At 45.9% G+C, this 13,837-nt stretch overlaps 1 protein-coding gene across 2 annotated transcripts in view; it reads left to right on the top strand.

Annotated features, from left to right (window-relative positions):
* The window catches only part of HIRA (histone cell cycle regulator), a 108,116-nt gene that overhangs the window by 457 nt on the left and 93,822 nt on the right, over window positions 1-13,837 (top strand). The window lies entirely within an intron of this gene.

The raw sequence follows: 13,837 nt of genomic DNA on the forward strand, positions 1-13,837 counted from the left end.
CGGCCGGGATGTGCTCGGATGGTGCAGTGTGTGAACGCGGGGCGGAAACCTCCCTGTGGCCCTTCGGTGGCGGCGTGAGGACCTGAAACCTGCACGTCTCTGCCGTGCCGGAGGGGCTGTGACTGCCCTTGCCGAGGCCTGGATCTGGTGACGGGGCCCCCATTTGGGGGCTGTGGCTCAGGGCTGAGGCGCCCCCGCCGAAGGAACCACGTTGATGCTGAGCTGGGGTATCAGGGCGACTTGGGTTGGGGCCTCTAGAGCATACGTGTGTTCAGGGAGTGGGCCTTGCTTAGCTCTGTGAGGGTGGCCCCAAAGCGCACCCTGGGGGAGTCGACTCTTCCAGTCCTCCGGTCGAGAACAGACTCGGGTTCAGAGAACCCTGCGGTAACTAGCGGTTTTATCATAGTTCTGACCTGTTGGCACAGCTGCTGCAGGGGCTGGTCTTTGCTCCCCAAGGAGGTGAGGGCAGATGAGCCCCCATCCCCCTGCTGAGAGCACAGAAGCCCAGGGAGCACTCCTCCAGCCTAGGGCCTGAAGCCCTGGTTCCAGCCTGTCTCCGACAGCTAATAGGTAAAGGGTCACCCTGATTCTGTGTTGTTCCTCATTTCTACTTTGCATTGCAGCTAGAGGGAGCTACAGTTTTCTTAAGAGCAAGTAGAGTGGATGTTTTTGCCTTTTTTGTGTGTGTAGCTTTTTAGTTTGGACCTTGATCCCAGGATGCTTTCTACTACTGCAACTAAACCGAACATCTGTTAGTGTTCTTTCACTCAGAAGTGGTCTCTCCTTCCATCCTCCTGTGTGACATCTTATTTTTCAGGGCCCAGGTGAGGTCACTGTTTCCTTTGGTTACCATCCCTCCTGAGTTATTCCACTAGGTGTGCTCCGTCCCTGTGGGTGTACTTTCCATATGGCCCCTGCCCAGGGGCAGGGCCTGCCTCACTCCCCTCTGTATTCCCTGCCACACTCAGCAATGCCTTCCACATAAAAGGTATATGATAAATGTTGGCTAACACAGGTAAGAAGGCTGAGGTTTTCATAATTGACGAAGACACAACTAAGTTTATTGTGCATGAAAGCAAAAGTGGTGAACTTCACTTTCGTTTCTCCTGTGTTGATCTCCAAGAGCGTTTCATGATGTGTAGTGTGCAGATCTTTCCCTGGAGAGCTCAGCAAACGTTCAGTAATTATAGATTGTGGTGCTTGGAAAATAGGGTAGGAAAAGTTTTATTATGAACTAGTTTGCTGTGTAAGTGAAGGTCCGAAAAAAATTTTTTTTTGTGAGGAAGATCAGCCATGAGCTAACATCCATGCTAATCCTCCTCTTTTTGCTGAGGAAGACCGGCTCTAAGCTAACATCTATTGCCAGTCCTCGTCCCCCTTTTTTTTTTCCCCCAAAGCCCCAGTAGATAGTTGTATGTCATAATTGCACATCCTTCTAGTTGCGGTATGTGGGACACGGCCTCAGCATGGCCGGAGAAGCGGTGCGTGTGTGTGTGCCCGGCATGCGAACCGGGCGCGCGCACTGAACCGCTAAGTCCTGGGGCCGGCCCCCGAAAGAATTTTTATTTTAAAATGCTTTGCCTAGATCATTTTGTGTGTATAGTTTACCCTTCTCCAGCCTTTTTTCTGCTTTCTGCCATATAATTTCTAACTTTGTGATAGGCTCCTTTGTAGGACACAAGTTTTATGCTGTATAAGTGTAAGGCAGTCAAGATGCTTAAGTAATTATCTAGGTACAAATGAGTGAGAATCCGTAACCAGGCCAGCAGCCAAACATCCCAGCCTGGCACAGTGGGCAGAGCAGTGGGCCCGGGCCTCTTGTTGCTGCAGTCTCTCCACCATCCTAGAATGGAAAGTGATGATATCTGCTCTGCCTTCTTCACAGTACAATTGTGATATTCGGTAGGGAAGGTAGACACAAAAGTGCTCCCCAGACTGTAAAGTGCTTTAGAAATCTAAGAGATAATAATAAAAGAAATTGAGACTGTGGCCAAATGGGATTTAATTTCTTTTAAACTTGTTCTTTTCAAATTTCCTCTGTTTTAAAATCTCCTGAAATCAACCTCTGTCTCATTGAGTGTTCAGAAGGACTGTCAAGGGAAATTACCACTACCCTGAAGGGCATGATGATGGTCTGGATCACTACTGAGCAGTCCTTTAAAGATGGGTGAATGGTGGGAGCTGTGCGGGGCAGGGGCTACTTAGCCAGAGCCAGAGTGATAGGTAGTGGCCAGTAAAATCGAGCTTACTTTGGATTAACAAACCGAAAAGACCATGGTGCTTTGGAGAGTGCATCATTGCACTTTCTGGCTTCCTGATCCTGCATCCGTGTCTCCTAACTGGTTATGCAGCTTGAACATACTTTTTCTGGTGTCTGAGAGTTCAAAGAGGAAAGGAGCAGAGAGCCCAGCATTTTCCCCAGGGTAGTGGGATCCATCCAGACAGGGTAGAGAGGGCAGCTAGAATAGGGCAGGTTGAAGGCAAAGGGAGAAGTATTGCTTGGGGTGTAGGCATGCTTTTGATCTTCATTTTCCTAGCCGATAATGGTAGTAAGACCTTTCCTGTAAGGTAGGGTTTCTCACCCTCAGCACGGTTGACATTTTGGGTCATGTAATTTTGGTGGGCACCGTCCTGTATGTTGTAGGATGTTAGCAGCATCCCTGGCCTCTACCCACCAGATGCCAGTAGGACCCTCACACATGCTCAATTGTGACAGGCAAAAATGTCTCCAGACATTGCCAGTGTGCCCTGTTGACCAAAATCACACTTGGTTGAGAATCACTGCTGTAAGATGATCAGTAAGTTCGTAAATCTTGAACTTGTCGTATCACAGTGAAATGAGCCTTGAACATGGCATCAGACTGGGTTCAAGATGCCATTGTGTGTTAGCTGTAGAGACACAAGTTGGCTTGTGTCTCTACTTGTGGCCTTGGTCAAGTTAAATAAATATAAAGACTCATTCCTATCCTTTCACTCTGTACCCAAGTATAAAAGACTATCTTAAATTAAGACATATAATAAGAACTAATAATCTTTATCACTTACATAGAAGTTATGTGCAGGGCACTGTTCACACACACATACACACACACACACGTTTTACTCTGTGTTCTTGGATATAGTATTTCTTATATATTTAATTTCATTTTAGGCTTGGCCAAAATAAGGCTCATTTCTAAGATAGGTTATGACCATATATTAGTCAGAAAGTGAAAGTGATTGGGGTTTTGGTTGTAGAAAATGTAGTTGGTTTAGAAAATTTCATTGAGGTTCATGGTTCTTCCCGTCCCTGGGCCTTTGTTCCTGAGAATTTTTTCTGTAATTCTCATTCCTGGGCAGAGAGTGTTCATGCTCAGCTCTTCGGTGAAGCCCATTCTCACCAGAAGGGCCAGGACTGAAAGAAGTCTCATCCTCCTTTGGCCTCTGGCTCACACTTTGATTGCAGTGTAGTAAAAAGGTGTTTGACAAATTTTCAGTAATGGGATAATTTGTCAGTTAATCAAATTGCTTTATGGTATTTTTTCCTCCTGTCCAGTGATTAGATTATTTTTTTACCTATCCTGTCTCATTCCAGAAAGGATATTAAGACATACTGCTGAGACATAGACTGCATCTGGGTGAAAATAAATAAGTCAGCTTGAAGGGAAAATGTGGGCAGGATGGGTGTGGACAGGGCCTGCACAGCTGCTGGAGGGGCACTACAGACCTGTCTCTGGGAATAGGCTGGGAGGGATCCTAATGGTGTTATGTTATGATGACAGTGGTCATTAAGATAAACTTCACCATTGCTCTAGATCAGGGCTTCTCAAACAGGCCAATGTCTGGAGACATTTTTGGTTTTCACAACTGATGGGGGAATGCTACTGGTATCTGATGGGTAGAGGACAGGACTGCTGCTGAATATCCTACAGCATATAAGACATTTCCCCACAACAGAGAATCATTGGGCCCAAACTGTCAATAGTGCCAAGGTTGAGAAACCCTCCTCTAGGTGAGGACATCTTTATTGTTATTTGCCTTTTTATGTATTTGTCTCATCATTCCAACTAGATTGTAATCTTGAGGACAAGAATTTTGCCTTTTATTTTGGAGTCTGATAGTCCTGTTCTTGAGTCTCTGTGCTTTGCTGCTTACCAAATATGTGCCATGGAAGATTCTTTTCATCTCTTTTCCTGATCTGTTGAATGAAGCCAGTAACACCTGTCTCACCTGCTACCTGTGAAAGCTCAGGAAATGCAAGCTCTCTCCTCGCTGTCCTCGCTGTCTCACTGGCCTGAAGGCAGGAGGCCAATTTAAGAAAATAACCAGAATACATCTGAAGGGGATTTGGAAGAACACTGGGTAGGATTTTGCCTTGGATGACACACATGTGAATTTTTTACTGATTTATGCACCAAACATTGAACCCTTCTGGAGAAAAGTTCTGTGGGGATTAGAGGTAAATAAGGCTATCCCTATGTATGGAAAGCTTTGCGGTAGGTGGGAGAGAAGGACATGCAGACCGTGTTCTAGAGTGCAGGGCACATGGAAACCAGAGAGAGCTACATGAGTGATCCAAGATAGCCCCACGGAGGAGGGCCTGGTTAGTGGGTGTGCCCTCGGGCTGAGCCTTGACCGGAGGAGGATTGTGATGGCAGAGAAGGCACTGCCTCTGGGAACATCAGGACCAAAGGCCTGGGGAGGGTTGAGAGCATTTGGGAGAAGGTAGAGGATGTTAGGGAGTGAGACTAAATGGGTGAAGGGGAGAATGGGGCTGGGAGACAGAGCCTTGAGCACCTTGCTAGAAGCTTGGACTTCTTTCTGGGGGTTGGGAGAGGGAAGCATTGCGGTTTCTGAGGAAGCTGGATGTAACATCCAACCTGTGTCTCTGGAAGGCCCTGGAGGAGTTAGGAGGCAGTTCCCTAGGTCTTGGTGAGAGATGATGAGGGAAACAGGGAGGTCAGTGGTGGTGGAGGTGAGAAGGAGTGGGTAGGCACTGAAGACAGGGCAGAGGCAAGTGACTGTGTAGATTTGGGTCACTTTCTGAGTTTCTTTAGTATGTTGGAGAAAGAGTAGGGATGAGGGCTAGGAAATGGAGTTTTCTTAAACATTTGTTTAAATCTATGTAGTGGTTGAAAAGATTTTTTCACTGTATGAGCAGAATTGTAGTTATATAGCTGGGTGGGACCTCTGAGAGCGTCTGGCCTTGGCTACTGAGGGGATCTGCTACCATTGCATTGATCTTGGGTCCTGTCAGTGACCAGGTTGAGGAGGCTCTGTCTGCCTTGATCCCTCATTTTCCCTAGAGGCTGCTAGGCTGTCCCGTTCATCCAGAGTGTTTGCCTATAGACTGCAGAGGTGTCTAGCATGTGAAATATAGGTCTGGAATGAGCCCTGGGGACCAAAAATTGATGCAGGCACATTTTATCATCCTGCCAAGATGAGCAATCACACCTAGAGAGGTGAATGGAGCCATCAGCAGTGTCTACATTGTTAAGTAGCAGAAGGGGAATGTCACAGATACTGTGGGTGGCCTGCTCCCTTATTCATTTCCAGCAGAACCTCAGTTTTTTTCAGGTATCTGTCCTCTTCTGCAGGCCAAGCTGCAGGGGGAAAGTCTTGATAGCCCTAAGCTGGTATATGGGTGAGTGCCTGGGGTTTGTTGGGGAACTGCCATGCGATGCTATTCCAGCCAGTAAGACTGGGAGGAGATGTCTGCTCGGGGCTCTCAGGGAATCGGGTAAGAAGAGATGCTTGAGAGGCCCATGTCTCTTCTGCTGGACTTCACTAGGTCTGCACGTGGCAGCCAGCCTGTGACCATGAGGATGGGGCCCACACTGACAGGAAGGGAAGATGGAAGGATGTGGCTCCTTAAGCTGCTAAATTAATGAACCCTGAAGCTGACCCATCTCAGGACTTGTTATGTGAGTTAGTAGCTTACCCTTGAAATTTTCTATGACTTGCAGCAGAAAGAAAATATCCCTGGCAGTACAGTTTGCAGATGGAAACTGAGGCTGAGTGAAATGAGGTGACCTCTCCAGGATTACACTACATGTAAAGGGAGTGAGTTGGGCGTCACACCCAGACTCCAGTTAGAGCTCAGGCTTACTCTTTCTAATTACCAAGTGGTGGTCTCTGTGCTGAGGCTGGCCAGCTTTGTCCTAGAGAGCTTGAGTGCTCTTTTCCTCCTCGGAAAGAGCTTTCAGAAACCACGTGGTACAGCTTGGTATTAGGAGTCCACTCATGCTTGGATGTTGTCCTATGGCTGCTTCTGTAGCCACTCAGAGGACCTTGGGGCTTCTAACCTGGCACGTTTCTCTTGAGGTGTGCTTGACGAGCCTTCTCTGGCATTTGGTTTTCGAGAGTTCTCTGGTCGTGAAGTATCAACAGAATGCTTTCAGGAGGAGCAGGGTGGGGCCTGTGCCCCAGTCATGGACTTTAGTCTTCCCCTTTGACCTGCTTGAACCAGCTAGGTTACGTCCCCTCTCTTAACACCAATCACTGTTGCCTGCTGGCTTAGATAGGGGAGGGGGAAATACCAGAATAAAATTGGGGTTCCGCTGGAGACCTCCCCACTGAAAGTAAGCTCTTGGAGGGCAGAGGCTCTGTCTTTGCTCATGCTCGAGTCCCAGGGCCTAGGACAGTGCCTGGCACACACTACAGTAGGCCCTCAGTAAATGTCAAACGAGTATTAAATACTAGAGGAATGTTGACAGGGGGTGGTCTGTGGACGGGCAGCCCACAGTGTCTGCTACCCTTGGCTGGTAGAGTTGACTTGCTTCATAAAACTTCCTGTTCATCCTAGCTGGCTCTTCTAATAGATCAGACTTTCTGGTGGAATCTGCTAGGAATTCCAATGACCAGAGGAAGCGTTCTGCCCAAGTCCTTACTCAAGGAGACCAATTACATAATTGTGTCTTGGAGTTTTCCATTTTAGGAAGGGGAATGGATGAAACAGAATAGATAGCAAATGGTTTAGAACACTCTTGGCAAAAAAACACAACTTTTTTTTAGGTCAAAACTTGTTGCTTTTAAAAGCAATACCTGCCTTGATGCATTAACCAACCTAGGACAGGCCAAGTCACAAGGAAGCTACCCTGGCCAGAGAGACAGACAGAAGAGGCAGCAAGCCTCATTTGAGGGCCAGGAATAGACCTTCATAGGAACAGACTCCAGGTCTGCTGCATCCTCCAACGGAAGGTCCTGCACAGAGAGGCACTCAGTAAATTCATTCATTCCCCAAATAACAAGTGCTGATTGTGTGCCAGGGCTACGTGCTGTGAACCAAACAGCATGCCGGAATCTGTTGAGGAGCAGCTTGTAATGCGTTCTAGCCACTGAGACTGGGAGGGGTATCTGCTGGGGGACCTCCTGTGTATGCTAAAAGGGAGATGTAGGAGGGGAGCTTACTGGGGAGACAGACAGCAGAAATCATAAACAACAGCAGTTACAGGGAGCGCCAAGTGGGTGAGTGTGGGGAGAAACAGCAGACAGAGATGAGGAGCACTGGGGTATGGGTGGAGGGTGGGAGAGTTTTGAATAGGGCGCTTTGGGAAAGCTTGAGAGAGAAGGCAACGTGTGACAAAAACCTCATCGCAGGAAGCAGACTCTGAGCTGGAGAGTTTTGTGTGCAGGAGAATTATCTGGGAGTGCTCTCAAAATCCCACCTGCAGGGGAGTGAGGGAAGCAGGACTGGACAGGGAGAAGTTGAGCTGCACTGCAAGTTCAAAAACCACAGCCAACCCTCTTGGGGGCTCTGGAGCTGGGATAGCCCATCAGAGTTGTCCTGAATTGGGGTGAGGAGCCCAGGCCTTCATACTCCCACGTCCACAGTCGTTGGGCACAGGCTGTCCTGGGAAGGGGGCCTGACCTTGGTCAAAGCAGTTCTTTACTGAGAGCCAGTCCTACCTGGAGAAGGACTCAGCTGAGAGCTTTATAGGCGGCCAGCACTCCCGCAAATGGGGCAGTGTGCTTCCTTCCTGGAGGGAGGGGACATGGACGGGGTACCACAGCATCCACGACAGGCCTGATGAAGGTGAAGAAGGCAGCCATCTGAGGGAGAAGCATTCCAGGCAGAGAGAACAGCCAAAACTTGCCTGGTGGTTTGAGAAATAGCAAGAATGCCTTGTGATTGGAGCAAGACTGAAGCAATGCAAGGGCAAGAGTACTGAGAGGTAAGGCCAGAGAGAAAACAATGGACTGACTGGGAGGACCTGGTAGGCTGCTGGAAACCCTTGATTCTCAGTGCGATGGGAGCAAAGCATCTGACTGGGTTCTTAGAGGTGGTCCAGGAGGCTGCATTGGGACTAGGCTGGGTGTGGGGGCAAGGGAGGGACCTGGGAGACCTGTTAAGAGGCTGTCACAATGATCCAGGCAAGAGAAGACCATGGTTTGGACCAGGGTGGCGGTGGAGGTAATGATGCTGGTGACATATGGTTGGATTCTGAGAGAGAGAGAGTGTGTGTTTGTGTGTGTGTAGTATGGGGGTAGAATGTGGGGTGTGAGATACGGGAGGGCTGAAGTGACTCCCATGCCAAGAGCAGAGTTGGTGCCCACTGAGATCAGTGAGACTGTGAAAGGAGCTGATAGAGAGGAAGAGCCAGGATTCAGTTAGACCGGGTGGGCAAAGTGAAGCCACCACACAAGGCCTTCCCCAAGCACCTGTTGGATGGGTGGCCTCTCTGCCTTCTCCCTTTGGAAAATACTAGAGCTCCATTCTAGAGCTATTGTTAAGGAACAAGACAAATGCCTTTGTTTTTGGCTAGTAACAATTGCCATATATAATTATACTAGGATACTTACGGTGTGTATGTAGATCTGGATAATGAAGCATTTTGTGATTTGATACTTTTAATTTGTAAAGTGTACAATTATTTTTCTTATTATCAAAGTAATACCGTTCAATTTAGGAAAAATTAGAAAGTGCAGTGAGGAAAACACATTGTTAAAACTTTTTTAATGTGGTTTTCAGATCATTTGCGGAAAAAAATAAGTGGGTGACTGGATACTTTTTTAAAAAACACACATTAGGGGCCAGCCCAGTGGTGTGGCGGTTAAGTGCACGCACTCTGCTTCGGCAGCCCAAGGGTTCTCAGGTTCGGATCAGGGGCTCGCACCCACGCTCCACCTGTCAAGCCATGCTGTGGCGGCGTCCCATATAAAGTGGAGGAAGATGGGCACGGATGTTAGCCCAGGGCCAATCTTCCTCAGCAAAAAGAGGAGGATTGGCATCAGATGTTAGCTCAGGGCTGATCTTCCTCACAAAACAAAACAAAACACCACATTTTATTTAGTGTCCATACCACATTATAAAAGTATCTGAGTTTTTTAAGACCCTAGCCAAATCCCTGATACCATACCAAATCCAGTGTTTTTATTGTGTAGCCTCCTTCAGACCTTGCATTGCACGTATAGCTAGAATAGCTAAAATGTTGCTGTGCATTTTCCACTTAAATAATAATCATAGATTTGTTATTTTCATTTTTTTAATTGAGGTATAATTGACATATAACACTATATAATTTCAAGTGTACGACGTAATGATTCTATATTTGTATATATTGCAAAATGATCACCACAGTAAGTAGTTAACATCCATTACTATATATAATTACAGAGTTGTTTTTTCTGGTGATGAGCACTTTTAAGATTTACTCTCTTAGTGACTTTCAAATACACAGTTTTTATTTAATTTTTATTTTATTTTTTTATTTTTTGGTGAGGAAGACCAGCCCTGAGCTAACATCTATTGCCAATCTTCCTCTTTTTGCTTGAGGAAGATTGTCCCTGGGCAAACATCTGTGCCAGTCTTCCTCTATTTTGTATGTGGGACTCTGCCACAGCATAGTTTGATGAGTGATGTGTTGGTCTGTGCCCAGGATCCGAACCCGCTAACCCTGGGCCACTGAAGCGAAGTGCGCAGACTTAACCGCTACGCCACTGGGCTGGCCCCACAATACAGTTTTATTAACTACAGGCACACCTCATTTTATTATGCTCGCTTTATTAAGCACTTCACAGGTACTGTGTTGTTTTACAAATTGAAGGTTTGTGGCAACCCTGTGTCCAGCAAGTCTATCGATGACATTTTTCCAACAGCATTTCCTCACTTTGTGTTTCTGTCACATTTTGGTATTTCTCACAATATTTCAAACTTTTTCGTTGTTATTTTATTTGTTATGGTGATTAGTAATCTTTGATGTTACTATGGTAATTGTTTTGGGGTGCCACAAACTGCACCCATATAAGACAGCGAACTTAATGGATAAATATTGTATGTATTTTGATTGCTCCACCGACCCGCCGTTCCCCTGTCTCTCTCCCTCTCCTCCGGCCTCCCTACTCCCTGAAACATAACAATATTGAACTTAGGCCAATTAATAACCTACAATGGCCTCTAACTGTTCAAGTGAAAGAAGAGTCACATGTCTCTCACTTGAATCAAAATCTAGAGATGATTAGGCTCAGTGAGGAAGGCATGTGAAAAGCCAAGATAGGTCAAAAGCTAGGCCTCTTGCATCAAACACTTAGCCAAGTTGTGAACGCAGAGGAAAAGTTCTTAAAGGAAGTTAAAAGTGCTACTCCAGTGAACACATGAATGATAAGAAAGTGAAACAGCCTTATTGCTGATATGGAGAAAGTTTTAGTGATCTGGGGAGAAGATCAGACCAGCCACAAGATTCACTTAAGCCAAAGCCTAATCCAGAGCAAGGCCCTAACTCTCTTCAATTCTATGAAGGCTGGGAGAGGTGAGGAAGCTGCAGAAGAAGAGGTTGAAGCTAGGAGAAGTTGGTTCATGAGGTTTAAGGAAAGAAGCCATCTCCATAACATAAAAGTGCAAGGTGAAGCAGCAAGTGCTGGTGTAGAAGCTGCAGCAAGTTATCCAGAAGATCTAGCTAAGATCATAATGCAAGTGGCTACACTAAGCGACAGATTTTCAATGTAGATGAAACAGCCTTATATTGGAAGATGCCATCTAGGACTTTCATAGCTAGAGAGGAGAAGTCAATGCCTGGCTTCAAAGCTTCAAAGGACAGGCTGACTCACTTGTTAGGGGTAATGCAGGTGGTGACTTGAAGTTGAAGCCAGTGCTCGTTTACCATTCTGAAAATCCTAGGGCCCTTAACAATTGTGCTAAATCTGCTCTGCCTGTGCTCCATAAATGGAATGACAAAGCCTGGATGACAGCACATCTGTTTACAACGTGGTTTACTGAATATTTTAAGCTCACTGTTGAGGCCTTCTGCTCAGAAAAAAAGATTCCTTTCAAAATATTACTGGTCGTTGACAATGCGCTTGGTCACCCAAGAGCCCTGATGGAGATGTTTAATGAGATTAATGTTGTTTTCATGTCTGCTAACACAACATCCATTCTGCAGCCCATGAATCAAGGAGTAATTTCAACTTTCAAGTCTTCTTATATAAGAATTACATTTCATAAGGTATAGCTGCCAAATATAGTGATTCCTCTGACGGATATGGGCAAAGTAAATTGAAAACCTTCTGGAAAGGATTCACCATTCTAGATGCCACTAAGAACATTTGTGATTCATGGGAAGAGGTTGAAATATCAACATTAAGAGGATTTTAGAAGAAGTTGATTCCATCCCTTATGGACAACTTTGAGGGGTTCAAGACTTCAGTGGAGGAAGTAACTGCAGATGTGGCAGAACTAGCAAGAGAACTAAAATTAGAAGTGCAGCCTGAAGAGGTGACTGAATTGCTGCAATCTCATCATAAAACTAACTGATGAGGAGTTGCTTCTTATGGATGAACAAAGAAAGTGGTTTCTTGAGATGGAATCCACTCCTGGTGAAGATGCTGTGAAGACTATTGAAATGACAAGGACTTAGAATATTAAATAAACTTTGTTGATGAAGTAGTGGCAGGGTTTGAGAGGATTGACTCCAATTTTGAAAGAAGTTCTGTGGGTAAAATGTTATCAAACAGCATTGCATGCTACAGAGAAATCGTTGGTGAAAGGAAGAGTCAATCAGTGTGGCAAACTTCATTATTGGCTTATGTCAAGAAATTGCCACAGCCACCCGACCTTCAGCAACCACCACCCTGATCGGTCAGCAGTCGTCAACACTGAGGCAAGACCCTCCACCAGCAAAAAGGTTACAACTCTCTGAAGGCTCAGATGATTGTTAGCATTTTTTAGCAATAAAGTATTTTTTAATTATGTTTTTTTTAGACATAATGCTATTGCACATTTAATAGACTACAGTATAGCCTCAAAATAACTTTTATATGCACTGGGAAACTAAACAATTTGTGTGACTTGCTTTATTGCAATTTTCCCTTTATTGTGGTGGTCTGGAACCAAACCTGCAATATGTCAGAGGTATGCCTGTATGGTGTTATTTTCTTAATTGTGGTTGTCATTAAGCTAACAGATTTTACCCTCTATGGCAATGTTGTTCTTAATTACTCTTAATTTTCTAATGGAACTGAGGGAAGAGATGATTATATTTATAGAAATCCATTTTGCTGATAACTTTTAAGGAATATCTCTGTTCTGCAAAATTAGAGGAGAAAAGAGTGTGAAGAAACAGATAGTGACTGTTAACAAAACTTTCTTGATTATGTGTTGGCAAATGCTGCAGGAGGAGTGATTACGGTCTATAAATGATATACATGTCACTTTCTTCTACTTTAGTCCGTGGCCAAGAAAAAAAAAACACAGTTGTATGATTGCTACAGCTTCCTTCCTGTGCTGTGTTCTGAGTCTCTCAGCTACCTGACACCTATGAGATGTCATCGTGGTAGTGCTTACTAAAGACTGGAGACACTTTTGTGGTTCAAAGTGGTAGAGATAACAGCAGCAGATGGTTCTATGAGCCAGCCAAGGCTGTACTTCCCCCTGCAGGTAGTTGGTGACATCTGAGTCCCCACCTCAGGAGATAAGGATCCTGCCTCTCAAAGATTGTGAAGGTAGTGACCCTGAAGGTATGTTTGAATTTGGGACCTCTGCTGTGGGCCTTCTCCAGCCATTAACAGCAACAAGTATTTATTTATTTTTATATTTATTTATTTATTTTGTGAGGAAGATCAGCCCTGAGCTAACATCCATGCCAATCCTCCTCTTTTTGCTGAGGAAGGCTGGCCCTGGGCCAGCATCTGTGCCCGTCTTCCTCCACTTTATATGGGACACTGCCACAGCATGACCTGACAAGCGGTACCTTGGTGCGCGCCTAGGATCTGAACCCAAGCCGCCAGCAGCGGAGCATGCGCACTTAATAACCGCTACGCCACGGGGCTGGCCCAACAAGTATTTATTAAGTGCTACTATGTGCCGGGCCACAGCTCTAGGTACTGGGGGTGACGCTGTCACTAAAACAGACAAAACTGCTGAGCTCTTGGTGTTTACATTCTGCTGGGTGGGATGGACAGACATACAATAAAAGAAATTATATGTTAGAAATTTCTAAGAAAAAAATAGATCAGTATTAGGGAGATTGGTTGTGCTGAGCTGGGGAAGTAATGCTTTCAGTACTTCCAAGTAGGGTGATTAAGGTAGGCCTCAATGAGAGGGTGACATTGAGTGAAGACTAGAAGGAGGCAAGGAAGGAGCCATGGTGTGTATCTGGGAGAAGAGCTTCGGCCGAAGAAAGAGCCAGAGCAGGGTGCTGGGTGGGAGTGCACCTAGGGACATCTAGGAACAGAGAGGAGGCCAGGGCCCTGGGCTGGTGAGTGGAGTGTGTCAGGGGGACCGGGAGATGAGGCCAGAAAAAGTCGTGGGGGATGTGGCTATTCTGCCAGGCCTGTTCTGTCTGAGGCATGGCCTTAACTGATGAGCAAACAGCAGGTGGAGCAGGTTTGGCTAGAAAGATCAGGAGTTCTCTGTTGTGGAGAA

This window comes from Ceratotherium simum, chromosome 35 (genome assembly GCF_057802395.1).
Source record: "Ceratotherium simum simum isolate JZ-2026a chromosome 35, ASM5780239v1, whole genome shotgun sequence".
Lineage (NCBI taxonomy): Eukaryota > Metazoa > Chordata > Mammalia > Perissodactyla > Rhinocerotidae > Ceratotherium > Ceratotherium simum.